This window comes from Somniosus microcephalus, chromosome 3 (genome assembly GCF_052327205.1).
Source record: "Somniosus microcephalus isolate GS21.2 chromosome 3, FLI_Smic_1.0, whole genome shotgun sequence".
Lineage (NCBI taxonomy): Eukaryota > Metazoa > Chordata > Chondrichthyes > Squaliformes > Somniosidae > Somniosus > Somniosus microcephalus.
Window position 1 is genome coordinate 98,122,367 of NC_140989.1, and position 23,162 is coordinate 98,145,528.

Consider the following 23,162-nt stretch of genomic DNA (forward strand, 5'->3'; position numbering starts at 1 on the left):
GTACCAGAGCCCGGTAAATTCCATGTATGCCAGACACCTCCTAAGATCCTGCCCGCAACAGCCAGGAGAGCCCGTGGATGAATTTTTACGGGTGCTACAAGCACTCGGCAGAGACTGTAACTTTAAAGCGGTAATGGCAGCAGAAAATACTGAAGACAATGTCCGCGATGCCTTCGTGAAAGGCCTGCGGTCCGACTACTCACGGCAAAGACTACTGGAAGCAAAGGACCTCGACCTGGACAAAGCTGCAGCCCTCGCTCGCTCTCTAGAAGTGGCCCATCAGGACCTCGAGGCATACTCAAGGTACTGTAACTCGCGACCCTGGGACTTGGGACCGACCCCGACCGCAATACCCCCCGCAGCAACCCCCCTGGGACCTACCTCAGCGTCGGCGTCCCGGACCCGATCGAGACCGCCACCCCCAGTACCGGCTCCGACATCGGACCCCCGCGATCGGGCCGCCGGCTGCTTCTTCTGCGGCCAGGCGAAACACCCGAGGTCGCGCTGCCCTGCCAAAAACGCGACCTGCTCGACCTGCTTGAAGAAAGGCCACTTCGCAAAGGCCTGCAGAGTGGGATCAACAGAGGCCAGCAGTGCCTCATGCGAGCTGTAGGGGCGGCCATCTTCCATCAAGGCAACAGAGGCCAGCATCCCCACATGTGAGTCATGGGGGTGGCCATCTTTGATCCAGGCAACCGACACCAGCAGTGCCTCATGTGAGTTACGGGGGCAGCCATCTTCTCCGCCATTTTGTCCAACCTCGTGGGAGACGCCATTTTACCCACCACGCTCGACCGCCACCGTGCCTCTAGACCCGACTACCGCCTCACCCGCAGACTACAGCAACTCGCTCAGCTATACACTAGCCTCCGTCACACTGGACCAAGCCCGCCCGCATCACCTGTCCAAGTCCATGATGGACATCAAAGTAAACGGCCACGTCACGACCTGCCTGTTCGACAGCGGAAGCACGGAGGGTTTCATCCACCCAGACACGGTGAGCCACTACTCCCTCCCTGTCCAGCCAACGCGCAACCGGATCTCGATGGCATCGAGGTCCCACGCCACAGACATCAGCGGCTACTGTGTTGTGACCCTGTCGGTTAAGGGTACGGAGTATAAAAATTTTAAACTCCTCGTCCTGCCCCAGCTATGCGCTGCCATCCTACTAGGGCTAGACTTCCAATCCCACCTCCAAAGCGTCACGTTAGCATACGGCGGACCCCTCCCCCCACTCACAGTCGACAACCAGCAGATTTTAAACCGCCCACCGCGTAACACCTGCGGCCTATCCACCCTCAAGGTCCCGCCACCTTCCCTGTTCGCTAACCTCACCCCCGACTGCAAACCCGTCGCTACCAAGAGCAGGCGGTACAGCGCCGGGGACAGAGCTTTCATTAGCTCTGAGGTGCAGCGTCTCCTGAAGGAGGGCATCATCGAAGGGAGCACCAGCCCCTGGCGTGCCCAGGTCGTGGTCGTTAAGACCGGCAATAAAAACCGCCTGGTCATCGACTACAGCCAGACCATAAACAGGTACACCCAGCTGGACGCATACCCCCTTCCCCGCATATCTGATATGGTCCATCAGATCGCACAATACCGAGTATTCTCTACCATCGACCTTAAGTCGGCCTACCACCAACTCCCTATCTGCCCTGAGGACCGCCAGTATACCGCCTTCGAGGCGAATGGCCGCCTCTACCACTTCCTTAGGGTTCCCTTCGGCGTCACCAACGGGGTTTCGGTCTTCCAAAGGGAGATGGACCGGATGGTTGACCAGAACGGGCTGCACGCCACGTTCCCCTACCTAGATAATGTCACCATCTGCGGCCGCGACCGGCAGGACCATGACGTTAATCTGGAGAGATTCCTCCGTACGGCCCAACGGCTGAACCTCACCTACAATAAGGAGAAATGTGTGTTTAACACCTCGCGCCTTGCCATCCTTGGCTGTGTAGTAGAGAACGGAGTCATCGGCCCCGACCCCGAAAGAATGCATCCCCTCATGGAGCTACCCCTCCCCCACTGTCCAAAGGCTCTGAAGAGAACCCTGGGGCTCTTCGCCTACTATGCCCAATGGGTGCCCAATTATGCAGACAAAGCCAGACCCCTCATGAAGTCCACATCCTTCCCCCTTACGGAGGAAGCGTGCGCAGCCTTCTCCCTCATTAAGGGAGACATTGCCAAGGCCACAATGCACGCAGTGGATGAGTCCATCCCCTTCCAAGTGGAGAGCGATGCATCCGACTTCGCCCTAGCCGCTACCCTTAACCAGGAGGGGAGACCAGTGGCCTTCTTCTCAAGGACCCTACAGGGCCCTGAGATCCGACACTCGTCGGTCGAGAAGGAGGCCCAGGCGATTGTGGAGGCGGTACGACGCTGGAGGCATTACCTCGCAGGCAAGCGATTTACCCTCCTCACCGACCAGCGTTCGGTCGCTTTTATGTTTAATAACAAGCTGAGGGGCAAAATCAAGAATGACAAGATCTTGAGGTGGAGAATCGAGCTCTCCACCTATGATTATGATATCTTGTACCGGCCAGGTAAGCTGAACGAACCCCCTGATGCTCTGTCACGAATTACATGCGCCAGCGCGCAAAGTGATAGACTTCAGACCCTCCACAACGACATCTGCCACCCCGGGGTCACCAGACTTTACCACTTCATTAAGGCCCGCAACCTGCCCTACTCCATCGAGGAGGTCAGGACCATGACCAGGAACTGCTAGACCTGTGCCGAGTGCAAACCGCACTTCTTTAGGCCGGACAGAGCAAGCCTGATCAAGGCCACCCGCCCCTTCGAGCGCCTGAGCATCGACTTTAAGGGGCCCCTCCCGTCCTCTGACCGTAATGTGTACTTCCTCAACATTGTTGATGAGTACTCCCGTTTCCCTTTTGCCTTCCCCTGCCCAGACATGACCAGTACCACGGTCATTAAATGCCTGAACGACCTCTTCGCCTTGTTCGGGTTCCCAAACTATATACATAGTGACCGGGGCTCCTCCTTCATGAGCGAGGAACTCCGTCAGTTCCTACTAGCGAGAGGTATTGCCGCAAGCAGGACCATCAGCTACAACCCCCGAGGGAACGGCCAGGTGGAAAGAGAGAACGCGACGGTATGGAAGGCCGTCGTCTTAGCCTTAAAGTCTAAGGGCCTCCCAACCTCCCGCTGGCAGGAAGTCCTCCCGGCAGCGCTGCATTCCATCCGGTCACTACTTTGCACTGCCATTAACGCCACCCCCCATGAACGAATGTTTGTTTTCCCCAGGAAGTCGACTACGGGAACCACTCTACCAACCTGGCTGACCTCTCCGGGGCCAGTCTTGCTGCGAAAGCACGTGAGGGCCCATAAAACGGACCCCCTGGTCGAGAGGGTGGACCTCCTGCACGCCAACCCCCAGTACGCCTATGTGGCATACCCAGACGGGCGGGAGGACACAGTCTCCTTACGAGACCTCGCACCCTCGGGCACTCCGGAGACACCACCTTCACCCCCCCCCACCACCCCCCCAATTCCAGCCCAGGTAGACGGCATGCCGGAACCCCACGAGCCTTCGCCGACCACGCAGACACCAGCATTAACACCGGATAATGCAACACCGCCGCTGCGACGATCAGAAAGGCTTACGAGGCCTCCGGACAGACTGACATACCAGAACTGGTAGTACACTTCACCCCGCCGGACTCAAATCTAAACAAGGGGTGAATGTGGTAAACCACTTTTATCGTTCACTATCGTTACACTATAGTTATCACTGTTATATCGTTACTCTATGGTTATCACTGTTCACACTGTTGTATCACTATATGAGGTCGCCTCTTGTCACACTGATATACCTGGGCTGACCACTGCTGACTCCGCCCATGGCTCCACCTACCTGCCCAGGTATAAAGGTGGTCGACTGGCTGGTATTCCTCCTTGTTGGATCCGATCACCCACGAGGGTGGGCTCTGTTATTTAGCCAATAAAAACCTATAGTTACTTTCTTAACTCGTCGCTTTTCATTGGATGAATTGATAGGTATATCAGTACCTTGCACAACACCATGTTGACTCTGCCTGATTACTTTGAACTTTTCTAAGTGCCCTGCTATAATGTCTTTAATAATAGCCTCTAACATCTTCAGATGTTAAGCTAACTGGCCTATAGTTTCCTGCTTTCTATCTCCCTCCCTTTTTGAATAAAGGAGTTACATTTGCTATTTTCCAATCTAATGGAACCTTCCCCGAATCTAGGGAATTTTGGAAAATTTAAGACCAATGCATCAACTATCTCACTAGCCACTTCTTTTAAGACCCTAGGATGAAGTCCATCAGGACCTGAGGACTTGTCAGCCCGCAGCTCCAATAATTTGCTCAGTACCACTTCCCTGGTGATTATAATTTTCTTGAGTTCCTCCCTCCCTTCCATTTCCTGATTTATAGCTATTTCTGGGATGTTACTTGTATCCACTATAGTGATGACCAATGCAAAATACCTGTTCAATTCAACTGCCATCTCCTTATTTTCCATTATTAATTCCCCAGACTCACTTTTTATACAACCAGCGTTCACTTTGTTAACCATTTTCTTTTTTAAATATCTATAGAAACTCTTACTATCTGTTTTTATATTTCTAGCTAGCTTTCTCTCGTACTCTAATTTTTCTCTCCTTATTAATCTTTTAGTCATTCTTTGTTGTTTTTTATATTTTGTCCAATCTTCTGACCTGCCACCCATCTTTGCGCAATTATTTGCTTTTTCTTTAAGTTTATTACTATCTTTAACTTTTTTAGTTAACCGCAGATGGTGGGTCCTCCCCTTGGAATTTTTCTTTCTTGTTAGAATGTATATATTCTGTGTATTTTGAAATATCCCCCGTTTTGCCACTGCAACTCTATTGACCTATCTCTTAATCTAATTTGCCAGCTCACTTTGGCTAGCTCTGCTTTCATGCCCTCATAATTGCCCTTATTTAAGTTTAAAATACTAGTCTTTGACCCACTCTTCTCTCTCTCAACCTGAATGTAAAATTCAATCATATTATGATCGCTGCTACCTAGGGGCGCCTTCGCTATGAGGTCATTAATTAATCCTATCTCGTTGCACAATACCAGGTCTAGTATAGCCTACTCTTTGGTTGGCTCCAGAATGTGCTGTTGTAAGAAACTATCCCGAAAACATTCCATAAACTCCTCATCTATGCTACCTTTGCCCATCTGGTTTTTCCAGTCTATATGCAGATTAAAATCCCCCATGATTATTGCCGTACTCTTCTGACAAGCTCCTTTATACTCCATCCCACCATGTGGTTACTGTTAGGGGGCCTGTACACCACTCTCACAAGTGACTTCTTGCCTTTATTATTTGTCATCTCTACCCAAATCGCTTCTACATCCTGGTTTCCTGAACTTAGGTCATCCCTCTCTATTGTGCTAATACCATCATTAATTAACAGAGCCACCCCTCCATCTTTTCCCACCTTCCTGTCCCTCCTAAATGTCATGTACCCTTCAATATTCAGGTCCCAATCTATGTCATCCCGCAGCCAAGTTTCTGTAATGGTTATCAGATCATATTTATTTATTTCTATTTGCGCTATCAGTTCATCTGTTTTGTTTCGAATGTTACATGCATTCAGATGCAGAGCCTTTAATTTTGTCCTTTTATTATTTTTGTAACCTCTAGCCTTATCTGTTAGATTTGTCTCTCTATCTCTTCCTGTCATGGTCTGTTTATCATTTCCCATATTAATACCTTTCTCTATTGCCTTGTCTCTAATCTTTGAATTACCACATCTTCCCAAATTTGATCCCATGCCCCCAATATTTAGTTTAAAGCCCTCTCTACCGCCCCAGTTATATGACTCGCCAAAACACTGGTCCCAGCACGGTTCAGGTGAAAACCCTCCCAATGATACAGATCATAATTTCCCTAGTACTGGTGCCAGTGCCCCAGGATTTGAAACCCATTTCTCCCACACCAGTCTTTGAGCCACACATTCATCTCTCTAATTTTATTTACCCTATGCCAATTTGCTCGTGGCTCAGGTAATATTAATACCCTTGAGGTTCTGCTTTTTAATTTAGCCCCTAGCTACTCATACACTCTTAGCAGAACTTCTTTCCTAGTTCTACCTATGTCTTTGGTACCTGCATGGACCATGACCACTGGATCCTCACCCTTCCACTGCAAGTTCCTCTCCAGTCCAAAGCAGCTGTCCCGAACCCTGGCAGGCAACACAGCCGCCTGGACTCTCGCTCTTGGCCGCAACCAACTGTATCTATTCCCCTGACTATGCTGTCCCCAATTACCACTACATTCCTATTAACTCCCACCCACCCCCACTTGAATGGCTTCCTGTACCTCAGTGCCATGGTCAGTCTGCTCTTCCACCCTGCAGCCATGACTTTCATCCATACAGGCCGCAAGAACCTCAAACCTGTTGGACAATTGCAAAGGCTGAGGCTCCTCCACCTCCTGGGTCCCCATACTTGCCTCACTCGCAGTTTCATCCTCCTTTCCCTGACTGTTATGTTCATTAATAACTAGTCATTTTTATTAAGAATAGCTAGCTTTTGCTAGACACTTTATTGAGCCCATGTGGACTAGGTACAATATCTGTAGAGGCCTCCATCTTGACTGCTGTCTTGTGGGTGGCGTAGTGCATTGTGGGTAGCCCACTCTTATATACATACAGCACCACCTAGTGTACCATTCCAGAATGACAGGTTACTGATCATTACACCCCCCTTTCTTTGAGGTTAAAGAAAATCAGTATCAATCAATATCAATCAATAACAACATAAACATCTTCAACAGTCAAAACATTTTCAATGTAGTTTTCTTTGTACTCAAAGATTAAGTCTATCAGGCTTTTTTACTTCACATGTGGATCTTCTCAGCACAGGTAAGTCTGATGTGTTTTCATGAGAGCCTGTATGTGTATTTGTGTTAGATTGTTCTGGTGGTGAGTGACAAGATTCAGTTGCGGCATTGTCATCGATTTGCTCTTCGATAGTCCCTTGTGTTTTTAGGAGGGAATGGCGGTTCCTCCTGAGAATATGTCCTTCCTCAGTTCTAACAGTGTATGACCTTGGTCCTACTTCCTCAAGAACTGTAGCTTTCCTGTTCCATGCATCTGGATCCTCAATCCTGACAACATCATCCCTTGTCAATGGTTTCAGAGTTTTGGATGACTTGTCATAGTATGATTTCTGTTTCAGCTTTAACAGTTGAAGTCTCTGTCTCAGTTCCTTACTCTGCTTTTCTTTTGCACAGCAGGGTAGCGTGGTACGCAACTTGTGACCCATTAGGAGTTCAGCAGGTGAAGAACCAGAGTCTAAAGGTAAGGCTCGGTAGCTCAGCAGGGCGAGATGAGGATCAGACTTGCTTTCTGTCGCTTTCTTCAGTAGCTGCTTGAGAACTTGAACACCTTTCTCTACCTTACCATTCGACTGAGCATACAAAGGACTGGATGTGATGTGTTGAAAGTCATAATGTGCTGCAAACTGTTGCCACTCCTTACAGTTGAAGCATGGACCATTGTCGCTAACGGCAATCCTGGGAATTCCATGTCTGGCGAAGATGGATTTCACATGCATTATGACACTGCTTGCTGTGGTGCTTGAGAGCAGCGCCATCTCAGGATAGTTAGAATAGTAGTCAATCACTATTAGATAGTCTTTACCATTTAAATGAAAAAGGTCCATACCAACCTTTAGCCATGCTGCTGTTGGTATGTCAGCTACTATCATTGGTTCCTTTGCTTGTTTGTTTTGGTGTTTCTGACATGTCTCACATTTGCCTATCATGTTCTCAATGTCCTTATTTATGCCAGGCCAATAAACAGTGTATCTTGCTCTCCTTTTGCATTTTTCAATTCCGAGGTGTCCCTCATGAATCCTTTTGAGCATGTCTTGACGTAGAACCTGTGGAATGACTATTCTGTTCTGTTTTAGTAATAGTCCACTTGCAACACTCAATTCTGACCTTATGTGAAAATATTTTGGACAGGAACCTTTTGGCCAGCCATGATGAATGTTCTCTATTACTGTTTGTAATACTGTATCTGTTACTGTTTCTTCTGCTATTTGCTTTGATTTTGTGTCTGACACGGGCAGCGCAGCAGTGACCATACTCACATGAACATCCACGTCTTCTTCAGTAGAGCTCACATGACTCATTGTGGGTGCTCGGGATAGTGCATCTGCTAACACTATGTATTTGCCTGGTGTGTAGATCAGTTCAAAGTCATATCTTTGCAGCTTCATCATGAGTCGTTGAATCCTTGGAGACATCTCACTCAGGTTCTTTTTTATGATGGCAACCAGTGGGCTGTGGTCTGTCTCAACTGTGAAGGTGGGAAGTCCATATATGTAGCCATGAAACTTTTCTAGTCCAACTACCAAGCCTAGACATTCCTTTTCAATCTGGGCGTATCAACACTCAGTATCAGTCATAGGCCTGGAGGCATAGGCAACAGGCTTCCAATCTTCACCCTCTGCTTGTAGCAAGACCGCACCTAGGCCATTTTTTGATGCATCCGTTGACACTTTGATTCTTTTTGTTGGGTCAAAGAAGGTGAGTACAGGTGTGGTTGTCGGCATTGTTTTGAGGTTTATCCACTCTTGTTCATGTCTTTCTGTCCATGCGAACTCATTTGTTTTACGTAGCAGGTCTCACAGACAGGCTGCCTTGGCTGACAAGTTAGGAATGAACTTTCCAATGAAGTTTATCATCCCCATGATGCGTAGCACTCCTTCTTTGACAGTGGGTCGGGGCATTTTGAGTATGGCATTTACTTTTTCCATATCTGGCTCTATTCCTTTACCAGATAGATTATCTCCTAGGAAAGTGCCTTACTGGATGCCAAACTGACACTTGGCTTTGTTGAGCTTCAGTCCATTCCGGCGTATGCTCTGTAGCACTTTAGTCAGTCTCTCATTGTGTTCTTTCAGTGTGGAGCCCCAGATGATGATGTCATCAACATAGAGCCGAACTCCTTCCAGACCTTCAATTATGTGTTCCATCGCTCTATGAAAGATTTCAGATGCAGATATTATCCCGAACGGCATTCTGAGGAAATAATACCTGCCAAATGGTGTGTTGAAGGTACAGTATTTGGTGCTCTCTTCATCCAGTTTTAGTTGCCAAAATCCTTGTGAGGCATCGAGCTTTGTAAAGTATCTGGCACCTGACATTTTACTGGTGATTTCTTTTCGCTTGGGAATCTGGTAGTGTTCACGTTTTATGTTTGCATTTAAGTCCTTTGGATCCATGCATATTCTTAGATCATTGTTCTTTTTCTTTACACATACCATGGAGTTAACCCAATCTGTTGGCTCTTCGACTTTCCTGATGACTGCTAGTGTGGTCATTCTGTCCAGTTCATTCTTGAGCCGGTCACGCAGGGGTGCTGGAACTATTCGTGGAGCATGTACCACTGGCTGAGCATCCTCCTTTAGCTGGATCTTGTAAGTGAATGGTAGAACTCCAAATCCTTTGAACACATCCTGAAATTTATTCACTACAGAATCCACCAAGTCATCTGGTCTGCTTATGGCACAGCTTATACGGTAGACTCTCTTGACCAGTTCAAAGTCCTCACAAGCTTTGTCACCCTGTAGTGAATCAAGTCTTTCAGCCACAACAGAAAACATGAGATGATGCACTTTGTCTTTGACTGTCACTTGAAGTCTGCATACACCTAAACTATCTATTTTCTGTCCATTATAGTCCTTCAGTAGTACTGACTTTTTCTGTATTTTGGGCTTTTCTTTCATATTGTTAATGTCACTCATACTGATTAAGTTTGCTTTTGTCCCAGTGTCTAGTTTCAATGTAACTAATGCTCCATTTACCTGCAGTGGGATCATCCATTTGTCCTCTTTTACTTTATGTTCAGCATTGTTAATTCCTGAGGGCTGCACATTTTCTGTATTCTTTTTGATTTTGTCACATGACACCATTCCTACAAAACATGTCTCACTTAAATCAGTGTCCTCAATTACATTAACTCGTTGCCCTTTCTTAGTTTTTACTTTTGAAAAGCATTGTTTGGCAAAGTGATTCTTTTCATGACATTTTGTGCACATTTTTCCAAACGCTGGACATTGTTTTAACTGGTGTTTGTAACCACAGCGTTTACAATTAAAAATTCCTTCCTCCGATTGCTTTTTACTTCTGTTCTGCCCATGTATCCACGTTGTACAATATTCAGCAGATCGTACCAATCCTGGTACCATGTTATTTTCATTAATAACTAGTCGTTTTTATTAAGAACAGCTAGCTTTTGCTAGACACTTTATTGAGCACATGTGGACTAGGTACAGTATCTGTAGAGACCTCCTTCTTGACTGCTGCCTTGTGGGTGGCCTAGTGCATCGTGGGTAGCCCACTCTTATATACATACAGCACCACCTAGTGTACCATTCCAGAATGACAGGTTACTGATCATTACACTGGCCACTGACCAAATCAGAAGACCTTATCCTAAGGGGTGTGACTGCCTCCTGGAATAAAGTGCCCAGGTAACTTTCCCCCTCCCTGATGCATTGCAGTGTCTGCAGCTCGGCCTCCAGCACATCAACTCTGAGCCGAAGCTCCTCAAGCCGCAGACACTTACTGCAGACATGTTCGTCCTGCATCACACTGGCGTCCAGGAGCTCCCACATACTGATCGCTGTGTGACTGGTGTCTGATTCTGATAGTTTTGTGACTGGTGTCTAATTCTGAGAGTTGTGTGGCTGGTGTCTGATTCTGATAGCTGTGTGACTGGTGTCTGATTCTGATAGTTGTGTGACTGCTGTCTGATTCTGATACCTGAGTGATGGTATCTGATTCTCATAGCTGTGTGACTGGTGTCTGATTAAGAACATAAGAAATAGGAGCTGGAGTAGGCCATTCGGCTCTTCAAGCCTGATCTGCCATTCAATAAGATCATGACCGATCATCTTTCTGAACTCCACTTTCCTGCACTATCCCCATATCCCTTGATTCCCTTAATATCCAAAAATCTATCGATCTCTGTCTTGAATATACTCAATGACTAAGCATCCACAGCCCTCTGGGGTAGAGAATTCCAAAGATTCACCACCCTCTGAGTGAAGAAATTTCTCCTCATCTCAGTCCTAAATGGCCGACCCCTTATTCTGAGATGGTGACCCCTGGTTCTAGACACCCCAACCAGGGGAAACATCCTCCCTGCATCTACCCTGTCAAGCCCTGTAAGAATTTTGCCTGTTGCAATGAGATCACCTCTCATTCTTCTAAACTCTAGAGAATATGAGCCTAGTCTACTCAATCTCTCCTCATATGACAATCCCCACATCCCAGGCATCAGTCTGGTGAACCTTCGTTGCACTCCCTCTAAGACAAGTATATCGTTCCTAAGGTAAGGAGACCAAAACTGTGCACAATACTCCAGGTGTGGTCTCACAAGGGCCCGATATAATTGCAGTAAGTCATCTTTACTCTTATACTCAAATCCTCTTGTAATAAAGGCCAACATAGCATTTGCTTGCCTAATTGCTTGCTCTACCTGCATATTAACTTTCAGCGATTCGTGTACAAGGACACCCAGATCCCTCTGAATACCAACATTTCCCAATCTCTCACCGTTTAAAAATACTCTGCTTTTCTATTTTTCCTACCCAAGAGGATATTTCTCCCCATTATATTCCATTTGCCATGTTCTTGCCCACTCGCTTAGCCTGTCTATATCCCCTTGAAGCCTCCTTGCATCCTCCTCACAACTTACATTCCCACTCAGCTTTGCATCATCAGCAAACTTGGATATATTACATTTGGACCCCTCATCCAAATCACTGATATAGATTGTAAATAGCTGAGGCCCAAGCAATGATCCTTGTGATATCCCACTAATTACAGCCTGTCAACCTGAAAATGACCCGTTTATTCTTACTCTCTGTTTTCTGTCCATTAACCAATCCTCAATCCATGCTAGTATATTACTCCCAATCCCATGAGCCCTAATTTTGTTTAACAACCTCTTGTGTGGCACCTTATCGAATGTCTTCTGAGAATCCAAATACACTACATCCACTGGTTCCCCCTTATCTATTCTGCTAGTTACAAACTCAAAAAACTCTAACACATTTGTCAAACATGATTTCCCTTTCATAAATCCGTGTTGACTCTGCCCAATCATATTATTACTTTCTAAGTGCCCTGTTACCACATCCTTAATAATAGAATCTAGCATTTTCCCTACGATTGATGTCAGGCTAACTGGTCTGTAGTTCCCCATTTTCTCTCTCCCTCCTTTCTTAAATAGTGCGGTTATATTTGCTACCTTCCAATCCAGAGGAACCATTCCAGAATCTATGGAATTTTGGAACATGACAACCAATGTATCCACTATCTCTATAGCCACCTCTTTTAAAACCCTAGGCTATAGGCTATCAGGTCCAGGAGATTTAACAGTTTTCAGTCCCATTATTTTCTCCAGTACTATTTCCTTACTAATACTAATTTCTTTCAGTTGCTCATTCTCACTATACCCTTGGTCCTCCACTATTTCCAGAATGTTTTTTGCATCTTCTTCCATGACAGACACAAAGGGCTGGATTTTGCCAGCCCTGGGGAGGCAGGTTTGAAACATAGAAACATAGAAGATAGGAGCAGGAGTAGGCCATTCGGCCCCACGAGCCTGCTCCGCCATTCAATGCGATCATGGCTGATCATCCAAATTCAGTACCCGGTCCCATGCTAATGTAACACCCTTAGTTAAAAAGGGCAGTAGACAGAAGGCTGGAAACTATAGATCGGTTAGCCTAACATCTGTGGTAGGTAAAATTTTGGAGTCCATTATTAAGGAGACAGTAACAGGACATTTGGATAATCATAATTTAATAAGACAAAGTCAGCATGGTTTTATAAAGGGGAAGTCATGTTTGACAAATTTGCTGGAGTTCTTTGAGGAAGTAACATATAGGGTGGATAAAGGTGAACCAGTGGACGTAGTGTATTTAGACTTCCAAAAGGCATTTGACAAGGTGCCACACAAAAGATTATTGCTTAAGATAAAAAATCACGGGATTGGGGGTAATATTCTGGCATGGATAGAGGATTGGCTATCTAACAGAAGGCAGAGAGTTGGGATAAATGGTTCATTCTCAGACTGGCAATCAGTAACCAGTGGTGTTCCGCAGGGGACAGTGCTGGGTCCCCAACTCTTTACAATCTATATTAACAATTTGGAGGAGGGGACCAAGTGTAACATATCAAAGTTTGCAGATGATACTAAGATGGGGGGGAAAGTAGTGAGTGAGGAGGACATAAAAAACCTGCAAAGGGACATAGACAGGCTAGGTAAGTGGGCAGAGATTTGGCAGATGGAATACATTACTGGAAAGTGTGAGGTTATGCACTTTGGCAGGAAAAATCGCAGAGCAAGTTATTATCTTAATGGCAAGAAACTGGAAAGTACTGAAGTACAAAGGGATCTGGGGGTCCTGGTGCACGAAACTCAAAAGGTTAGTATGCAGGTGCAGCAAGTGATTAAGAAGGCCAATGAAATGTTGGCTTTCATTGCTAGGGGGATAGAATATAAAAATAGGGAGGTATTGCTTCAGTTGTACAAGGTATTGGTGAGACCGCACCTGGAATACTGCGTACAGTTTTGGTGTCCATACTTAAGAAAAGACATACTTGCTCTCGAGTCAGTACAAAGAAGGTTCACTCGGTTAATCCCAGGGATGAGGGGATGGACATATGAGGAGAGGTTGAGTAGATTGGGACTCTACTCACTGGAGTTCAGAAGAATGAAAGGCGATCTTATTGAAACATATAAGATTGTGAAGGGGTTGGATTGGGTGGATGCGGGGAGGATGTTCCCGATGATGGGTGAAACTAGAACTAGGGGGCATAGTCTTAGAATAAGGGCTGCTCTTTCAAAACTGAGATGAGGAGGAACTACTTCACTCAGAGGGTGGTAGGTCCATGGAATATGCTGCCCAAAAAAGCTGTCAAAGCTACATCATTACATAAATTAAAAACAGAAATAGACAGTTTCCTAGAAGAAAAGGGAATTAAGGGTTACGGGGAGCGGGCAGGAATTTGGACATGAGTCTAGGTTCGGATCGGTCATGGCCCTGTGGATAGCGGAGCGGGCCCAGGGGCCGTGTAGCCTGATCCTGCTCCTGTTTCGTGTGTCAAATTCTGTTAGATTCAGGAGATAGTCCTGTGATAGTGGATTGGCGGTTAGGATCAGATCAGCCATGATCCTATTGAATGGCGGAGCAGGCTCGAGGGGCCGATTGGCCTACTCCTGCTCCTATTTCTTATGTTCTGATGTTCTTATGCTTTCTCCCCATACCCCTGATCCCTTTAGCTTTAAGAAATATATCCAACTCCTTCTTGAATATATTTAATGAATTAGTCTCTACTGCCTTCTGTGGTAGAAAATTCCACAGGTTCACCACTCTCCGGGTGAAGAACTTCCTCCTCATTTCTGTCCTAAATGGCCTACCCCTTATCCTTAGACTGTGACCCCTCGTTCTGGACTCCCCGACCATCGGGAACATCCTTCCTGCATCTAGTCTGTCCAGTCCTGTCAGAATTTTATAAGTTTCAATGAGATCCCCTCTTATTCTTCTAAACTCCAGCGAGTACAAGCCCAATCGACCCAATCTCTCCTTATACGTCATTCCTGCCATCCCAGGTATCAGCCTGGTGAATCTTCGCTGAACTCCTTCCATGGCAAGAACATCCTGGCCTAGAAATTCAGTCTGGCCACTTTTGGGGCGGTAAAGTCGGGCGGTCGCTAAAGTTAGCGCCCGCCGGAAAGTGTAGGCCACTTCGCCGAAATTCAGTAGATTTGGCCAAGAGTTTGGGCGAGCGCTGAAACTGGCGTTGCACTGCTATCTTCAGGCGCTAAGCCGGTGATGCGGACTGATAACGCCGAGGCCGGGCGCAGCGCAGGTGCGGTCATGTTTTGATTGACAGCAGACACCCTGACGCCGGCCAGCTCTTAAAGGGGGAAGGGTCGATTTTGACTGCTGCCACGCCCTGCATAGTGGAGCCCTGCAGCTAGGCCTCAACACTGCTGGTAGACCCAAATAACGCCTGAAGCCATGGAGAAGGCCCGTGAACGAGCGCAGCGCTTCCCCCAGCATGCTTTGAGGGTGCTGGTTAATGGTGTGGAAAAGAAAAGAGAGATCTTGTGCCCGGACAGTGGCAAGAAGGCTCCCAGGAGGCAGTACAGGAGAGCCTGGAAGAAAATCGCCCACAGGGTGTCATCCACCAGCGATGTCCCCAGGAGTGCGGACCAATGCCGCAAGAAGTACAACGACCTCACTCGGATGGTCAGGGTGAGTACCCTTTCCAGTGTCCTCCTCATCCTTGCATGTGCACCTCACATTATGGGCAAAGGGACCTCAAAGGCCTAATGGGCAGCCCTCCTCCCGCAGCTATGGCACTGGCATGATCATCAATAGCACTTTCTGCACTTAACACACTGGCCAAGCTATTCGACCATGGGAGGCAGTGCACACAGCAACAGGGCACCACACTGGCCAAGCTATTCGACCATGGGAGGCAGTGCACACAGCAACAGGGCACCACACTGGCCAAGCTATTCGACCATGGGAGGCAGTGCACACAGCAACAGGGCACCACACTGTACTTAGAGGCCGTCCTTTCTCTTGCAGGCCAAGCTGGCGCAGAATTTGAGGAGCCAGTCTGCCACCGGGGGAGGCCGTCCCCAGTACCAGGCGCTCAGTGAGCTGGAGGAGAGCGTGGCTCGACTCATGCGTGGCCGGGTGACTGGCCCTGTTGCCATTGGAGATGCGGACCCTGTACTGGGACCCACTGGTAAGGACATGACCGGTTGGACCTCTCTCGTTGCCCTTGCGCTTCAGATCTACATCCTTTCCCACTGTCTGACCAATGCGCATAATGCCACCACTCATGCCTCCCTCGCTGACGCCCTGTCCTCACTCTAAAGCTACTCTTGTGCCTTCCTGCTTTCAGCTGGTGAGGAGGAGGTGGTCCCTGAAGCTCAGAGTGCCAGGCCCTTGGAGGAGGAGGACGACGAGGACCAGGAGGAAGGCGGCACATCGGGGGAACCCTCATCCGCACCAGGGGATGGCAATGGAGGGGAGACGTCTTCCCTGGAGGAGAGCCAGGGGGAAGTGTTGCAGGGGGGTGTAGCTCCTGTGCCCAGTGGCGTCCAGCCACGTGGGAAGGGTCAGGCAGCACGGCTGCCTTCTCCCCAGAGGGGGGAAGTGTTGCAGGGGAGTGTAGCTCCTGTGCCCAGTGGCGTGCAGCCACGTGGGAAGGGTCGGGCAGCTCGGCGGCCCTCTCTCCAGAGGGAGAGTCCGCCCTCCAGTCCGGAGACTGTCCTCGCCCAGGAGGTGCGCCTCCTTGATCAAATGTCCGTGGACTCGGATCGTCGGCACACCGAGTTCACGGGGGTTGTGGCACGGTTGCCTGAGGCCATTGAGTCCCTGGCTCATAGTGTGTCCGATTTCGGGGCCTCACAGGCCAGGGGTTTCGAACAACTCGCGGCAGCACAGGCCAGGGGTCTTGAACAATTCGGGGCATCACAGGACGCGAGTCGGGCACAATTCGGGGCATCACAGGACGCGAGTCGGGACGAATTCAGGGCATCACAGGACGCGAGTCGGGCCGAATTCAGGGCAGCACAGGACGCGAGTCGGGACGACTTCAGGGCAGCACAGGCAGCGAGTGGAGAGTTGATCAGTGGTGCCGTGCAGTCACTGGCTGGTCTGATGCGGGCACAGACCAGGGCAGTACAGGCACTCACTTCTGCCACACTCGCTGTGGCGCGGAAGCATCGCCAGGGCACCCGCCGCCCTGCTGCAGCACAGCGGCCTGGCCTCCACCAGATTGCTGCGCTTGCTGCACTGCCAGCCCGGCCGAGTGCCAGTGTCTCTGGCGAACAGCGCGTGCCTGGCATCAGCCAGCTTGCCCCCATTGGTGCAGCCGACACTGCCACTCCCCCAGCCAAGGTGCGACGAGCTGCTGCTGAGACTGATGCTGGGCAGCCACAGCTGCAGCAGTCAGCAGCCGGCCCCTCCCGGACCGGGCCTCGTCTAGGCTGACCCCCAAGGGCATCTGCCGTCACGCATTGTGGCCCTCATGAGCCTTCCCCCAGCCTTGCCACACCCACAGGGCCCAGGTTGAGGCGGAGCAGCAGGTCGGCCAGGGGCCGGAGAAGCCTGCATAAGGACTCGCCCTCTCGGCACACCCAGTAGAGTGTGGTGATAGCGTTTTTTTTTATATGGGGGTGTTTGTGTTCTGGGGGGGGCTTATTTTGGTAAGGCCGAAGATGAAGGCATTTTTTGTTTTTATGGGGGTGTTTGTGTTGTGGAGGGGGGGGCTTATTTTTGTAAGGCCGATGATGAAGGCCAATTGGACGGGCAAGTTTTGTTATTCCTCCCCAGGTTGTGGGAGTGACAGATGTTTTTGACTGTTTTTTGGGGGTCTCGTCTGTTTTTCTGTTTCATGTGGGAAGGGCCCTGAGTTTGTAAAATAAAGCTTTTTATTTATTCAGCATGTCCAGGTGTCATGTTTCAAGTGGTTGTTGCGTTAACCGGCTGAGGGCTTGCGGAGCGGCTGCATTCAGGTGCGTTCATTGCCACAGGCCATTCCCTGACAGGGGGCCAAGAAGTGTCGTTCAATAAGCCGCCGGCGGACGGCCCTTGGACCTTGTGGCTCCCTCCTGGGCTGGTACTCCTCCTCCTCCTCCTCCTCCTCCTCATGGTCCTCCTGCTCGTCCTCCTGAGGTGGTGGTGCAACGTCAGGTGGCAGTGCCTGAGTCCTGCGGATAGCCAGGTTGTGCAGCATGCAGCACACGACGACGAACTGGGAGACTCTGTCCGGCGAATACTGTAGAGATCCGCCGGAATGATCCAGGCAGCAGAACCGTTGCTTGAGGACGCCAATCGTTTGCTCTATGATGTTCCTTGTGGCTTGATGGCTTTCGTTGTATGCCTCCTCCGCTGGGGTCCTGGGCGCGCGGAGCGGGGTCATGAGCCATGTACACAAAGGGTAGCCCTTGTCCCCAATAAGCCATCCCCTTGGTGGAGGCTGTGCCTCGAACATGTCAGCCACAGTAGTCTGGCGCAGGATAAATGCATCGTGGCTGCTTCCTGGAAAGCGGGCATTGACAGCTAGGATGCGCTGCCTGTGGTCACACACCAGCTGTACATTGAGGGAATGGTAGCCCTTCCAGTTGCGGTAATCCTCGGCATTGTCGATAGGTGCCCGCATAGCCACATGCGTGCAGTCAATGGCGCCCTGCACCATGGGGAAGTCCGCGATCCTGCCAAATCCGACTGCACACTGCTCCTGACTCTCTAGGGTCATGGGGAAGGAGATGAATTGGTGTCTCCTTGCGAAAAGTGCATCGGTGACCTGCCGGATGCAGCGATGCACGGCGAACTGGGAGATGTTCGCTATGTCCCCAGCAGCGGCTTGGAAGGAGCCGCTTGCATAAAAGTTCAGAGCCACCGTGACCTTCACTTCCACCAAGAGAGACGTCCTGCACATCAGCTGTGGACGCAGATCTCTGTGAAGCAGCTGGCAGATCTCTGCAACCACCTCCCTTCTGAAGCGCAGCCTCTTAACACAATGCGCCGCAGTCATGGTGAGATAGGACACCTGCGGCCGGTATTGCCTGAGTGGGTAAGGCCTACGTTGCCGACGCCTGATGGCCCCTCTGCGTCTAGGCATGGCTGGCCCTCTTACACAGCGTCTGCGAGCCCTTCGCACATAATGCTGCAACTGAGGGTTGGAACCCCATACAGCCCCCATAATAAACTTGCAAACAGTGAAATCACAATGATTCAAATTTCAAAGCTCTGGCCAGAAGCCAAAAATACCTCTCCTATGTTGTCCCAAATCAGTAAGCTCTGTTCCTTGGTCTCTGTCCAGAAATCCAAAGCAGTAAAGTCATTGCAGCAAAATGGCTGGGCTTTATAGGTCAGTGTAAGTGCCCTTTAATTAGCGCTCCCCGAGGCCCACAGGGCCTCTGTTGCGTTCCACTTCACAGTTGTTAACAGCGCCACGCCCACATTGGGCGGGCGCCACTGAATTTCCGGTTTGGGGCGCACAAACAGCGTTGCACGACGAAATGACGTCATAAGCTGCGCGCGCAGCTGAGCGGGCGCAAACACTTTGCGCCGGCGCTAAATGTCTACTGAATTTGGGCGTAGGCGCAGATCGGCCTGCGCCCGAGCGCTAAGTGCCTAGCGCTGGAAATATACCCCTCTTATGGCGTTAACGGCTGGCGAACGCAACTGAATTTCTAGGCCCCTTCCTCAGATAAGGCAACCAAAACTGCACACAATACTCAAGATGTGGTCTCACCAAGGCCCTGTACAACTGCAGCAAGACATCCTTGTTCCTATACTCAAACCCTCTCGCTACGAAGGCCAACATACCATTTGCCTTCTTAACTGCCTGCTGCACCTGCATGTTTACCTTCAGTGACTGGTGCACAAGAACACCCAGGTCTTGTTGCACTTCCCCTTCTCCCTATCTATTGCCATTCAGATAATAATCTGCCTTCCTGTTTTTGCCACCAAAGTGGATAACCTCGCATTTATCCACGTTATATTGCATCTGCCGTGCTTCTGCCCAATCACCCAACCTGTGCAAATCATCCTATAGTTACTCGGCATCCTCCTCACAGCACACATGCCCACCCAGCATTGTGTCGTCTGCAAATTTGGAGATATTACATCTAGTTCCCGTGTCTAGATCATTAATATATATTGTGAATAGCTGGGGTCCAAGGACCGATCCCTGCAATATCCCACTAGTCACTGCCTGCCACTTGGAAAAAGACCCGTTTATTCCAATTCTTTGCTTTCTGTCTGCCAACCAGTTCTCTATCCAAGTCAATACCTTGCCCCCAATCCCATGTGCCTTAAATTTACACGCTAATCTCTTATGCGGGACCTTATCGAAAGCCTTCTGAAAGTCCAAATACACCACATCCACTGGTTCTCCCTTATCTATTTTACCAGTTACATCCTCAAAAAATTCCAGTAGATTAGTCAAGCACAATTTACCTTTTGTAAATCCATGTTGACTTTGTCCGATCCTGTCACTGTTCTCCAAGTGCTCTGCTATTACATCTTTTATAATGGACTCTAGCATTTTCCCACTACCGATGTCAGTCTGTAATTCCCCGTTTTCTCTCTACCACCTTTTTTGAATAGTGGGGTAACATTTGCTACCCTCCAATCCATGGGTACTGTTCCAGATTCCATTGAATGTTGGAAGATGATCAGCAATGCATCTACTATTTCTAGGGCCACTTCCTTAAGTACCCTAGGATGCAGATTATCAGGCCCTAAGGATTTATCGGCCTTCAATCCCATCAATTTCCCTAACACCATTTCCCTACAAATACTGATTTCTTTCAGTTCCTCCCTTTCATCAGACCCTATGTTCCCCGACATCTCTGGGAGGTTATTTGTGTCCTCCTTTGTGAAGACAGAACCAAAATATGTATTTAATTGGTCCGCCATTTCTTTGTTCCCCATTATAAATTCCTCTGATTCTGACTGCAAGGGACCTACGCTTGACTTCACCAATCTTTTTCTCGTCACATATCTATAAAAGCTTTTACAGTCAGTTTTTATGTTCCCTGAAAGCTTACTCTCATATTCTATTTTCCCCTTCTTAATTAATCCCTTTGTCCCCCTTTGTTGAATCCTAAACTGCTCCCAATCCTCAGGGTTACTGCTTTTTCTGGCCAATTTATATGTTCTCTCCTTGGATCTTATGCTATCCCTAATTTACCCTTGTTAGCCACGGTTGAGTCACCTTTTTTGTTTTATGCTTATGCCAAACTGGGATGAACAAATTCTGTAGTTCATCCATGCGGTCTTTGAATGTTTGCCATTGCCTTTCCCCGTCAACCCTTTGAGTGACATTCCCCAATCAATCCTAGCCAACTCGCGCCTTATACCATTGTAGTTTCCTTTATTTAAATTCAGGACCCTAGTCTCTGAGTCAACTACTTCATTCTCCATCTTAATGAAGAATTCTATCATATTCTGATCGCTCCGACCCAATGGGCCTCGTACAACAAGTTTGCTAATTAATCCTTTCTCGTTACACAATACCCAGTCTAAGATGGCCTGATCTCTGGTTGGTTCCTCGACATATTGGTCCAGGAAACCATCCCGTAAACACTCCAGGAATTCCTCCTCCACAGTATTGTTACTAATTTGGTTAGCCCAATCTATATGTAGATTAAAGTCACCCATGATGACTGCTGTGCCCTTATTGCACACTTCTCTAATTTCCCTTTTAATGCCATCCCCAACCTCTGCACTAGTGTTTGTAGGTCTATATACCACTCCCACTAACGTTTTCTGCCCCTTGGTAATTCTCAGTTCTACCCATATAGATTCCACATCATCAGAGCTAATATCCTTCCTTACAATTGTGTTAATCCCTTCTTTAACCAGCATGCTACCCCACCTCCCTTTCCTTGTTGCCTATCTTTCCTGAATATTGAATACCCCTGGATGTTGAGTTCCCAGCCTTGGCCACCCTGGAGCCATGTTTCCAATCAAATCATATTCATTTACCTCTATTTGCACATCTAATTCATCCACCTTATTACGAATGCTCCTCGCATTAAGACACAAAGCCTTCAGGCTTGTTTTTTTAACGCTCTTAGACATATTAGAATTATTTTTGTTTTTCTCCTCCCTGTCTTTTGTTTTTATCCTTGTTTCCCTTTCCTCTGTCCCCCTGCTCAGGCTCCCAACCTCCTGTCATTTTACTTTAAACCCTCCCCCAGAGCACTAGCAAACACTCCCCCTAGGACATCGGTCCCGGCCCTGCCCAGGTGCAAACCGTCCTGTTTGAACTGGTCCCACCTCCCCCAGAACCGGTTTGGAGGCGGCACTGCTGAGGAAATGGCAGAATTTGGGGGCGAGTGCCCAACCCGCCTCCATGCCATCTTGCCAGGAGGCGGGTAGCCGACCCGCGCTGGGTCCCATCTCCTCGAGGCGGGAAGGGGATTAATGCCAATTAACTGCCTGTTAACAGGTAGTTAACAGGCAGTTTATTGGCTAATCCTTATTTTGAGCCCTGAAGTGTGGGCTTCCCGACGGCTCCGAACCTCGCTAGGATCAGTGAGGCGGGCCGTCGGTCTGTGGGGGTCGGAGGGGCCGAGATGTCCGGTGTGCAGGTGAGTAATGGGTGCATGTGTGCAGAGATAAGTGTGTGAGGTGTGTGTAAAGTGTTTTAATAAGTTTCACTTACCTTTACTTCTTTCTGCAGGCTTCCTCCCTTCAGGTCTCGGGAGTCCCTCAGCTCACCGGCACAGAAAGCAGAATGGCCGCTGAGCTGTCAAAAGCTGCAGCCTTCTGCTTTCTGATCAGGAAGGCTTTCTAATTGAGTCTTGAGTAAAGACACAACTTAGAAGACAGATTGCCAGTGTTTGACAGCTTCTCAGAGCTGTCAAATGATGACATTTCATCTGTCAAAAGCTCTTGACAGACGAAACAGCACTCGCTGACATCACCTGTAACTGGCTTTCCCTTAATTGGCCTGCTAAGACCGCTGGGCGGGCTTAACAAGGTCAATCAAGGGAAAGTAGCATGGGTTGGCCACAAGTCGATGGAGGCGGGACTAAAATCAACAAGTGGGAGTCCCGTCTCCAAAAGCTCCCCATTGACAAAATCCAGACCAAAGTATTTGTTTAATTTCTCCGCCATTTCTTTATTCCCCATTATAATTTGGGGAGGCACGGTGGCATAGTGGTTAGCACTGTTGCCTCACAGCGCCAGGGACCCGGGTTCAAATCTGGCCTTGGGCGACTGTCTGTGTGGAGTTTGCACATTCTCCCTGTGTCTGCGTGGGTTTCCTCCGGGTGCTCCGGTTTCCTCCCACAGTCCAAAGATGTGCAGGTTAGGTTGATTTGGCTATGATAAATTGACCCTTAGTGTTAGGGGATTAAATATGTGGGGTTACGGGGATAGGGTGGGATATGTGTCGGTGCAGGCTCGATGGGCCGAAATGGCCTCTATCTGCACTGTAGATTCTGTGATTCTGTGATAATTTCTCCTGTCTCAACCTGTAAGGGAACCACGTTTACTTTCGCTAATCTTTTCCTTTTTACATACCTATAGAAGCTTTTACAGTCTCGCTAGTTTACTCTCATT